The 1,112-nt window shown below is 43.6% G+C and overlaps 1 non-coding gene across 1 annotated transcript; it reads left to right on the top strand.

The window, feature by feature from the left end:
• Positions 1 to 632: 632 nt before the first annotated feature.
• Positions 633 to 707, top strand: Trnat-cgu. The gene has a single exon. It is a non-coding gene; the product is annotated as a tRNA-Thr (tRNA).
• The last annotated feature ends 405 nt before the right edge of the window (positions 708 to 1,112 follow it).

The raw sequence follows: 1,112 nt of genomic DNA, 5'->3' as shown, positions 1-1,112 counted from the left end.
TACCGTTTCTTTAACGTTTATATACACTGTGGTTCTATTTTCTTGTTATTCCTCTCTTTCAGGACCAACCTTGCACTTGTTTTTCTGTGTTTGGGCATGGTACCGACAGCGCTAAGAACTGCAAGTCAGTCTTCACATTCAATGTCGTCAAGTGAAGGAATTGATACTTTAAGTGGCCGGCCAGTGCGTTGCTTGTCAGACGCCGAGGTTCGAACATTTTTGAATTGTTCTACCTACTTATAAAAAATTTCGCAGTTCGTACAACTTTCATCATGCTGTCAAATAATTCGAGAAAAACTGAAACTTCCTGTCAGATTAAAACTGTGTGCCGGACCGAGACTCGAACTCGGGACCTTTGCCTTTCGCGGGCAAGTGCTTTACCAACTGAGCTACCCAAGCACGACTCACGTCCCGTCCTCACAGCTTTACTTCTGCCAGTATCTCGTCTCCTACCTACCAAACTTTACAGAAGCTCTCCTGCGAATCCTGCAGAACTAGCACTCCTGAAAGAAAGGATATTGCGAAGACATGGCTTAGCCACAGCCTGGGGCATGTTTCCAGGATGAAATTTTCACTCTGCAGCGGAGTGTACGCTGATACGAAACTTCCTGGCAGATTAAAACTGTGAGTCGTGCTTGGGTAGCTCAGTTGGTAGAGCACTTGCCCGCGTAAGGCAAAGGTCCCGAGTTCGAGTCTCGGTCCGGCACACAGTTTTAATCTGACAGGAAGTTTCATATCAGCGCACACTCCGCTGCAGAGTGAAAATTTCATTCTGGAATTCGAGAAAACATTTTAGCCCGATTTTCATTTTCAGAAAGCAAAAATCGGATGACTGAACGTTGTTTAAGTAATGTGTAAACTTCAAGCAGAGACGCCATCGTTAAATGCAGTATTGAGGTAATGTATAACACAATTTATATCCGTCAGCTTATCGTAGTGAAGCCATTCAGAAGTCATGAAAGCACAAAACTCCTCCTACAAATTGTTTCATTTCTGTGTCTGTTCCTCTCTTTAATTACTAAATATCCCTCATACATTGGTAGGTTTTTACAGGCAGCGAGTATGACCGACAGTTTCATGAAACTACAATAGGGATTGCAGCTTCGGAACGT

This window comes from Schistocerca piceifrons, chromosome 5, assembly GCF_021461385.2.
Source record: "Schistocerca piceifrons isolate TAMUIC-IGC-003096 chromosome 5, iqSchPice1.1, whole genome shotgun sequence".
Classification (NCBI taxonomy): Eukaryota; Metazoa; Arthropoda; class Insecta; order Orthoptera; family Acrididae; genus Schistocerca; species Schistocerca piceifrons.
The sequence above is the reverse complement of the archived record's forward strand: the minus strand, read 5'-3'. Positions and strand labels throughout refer to the sequence as shown.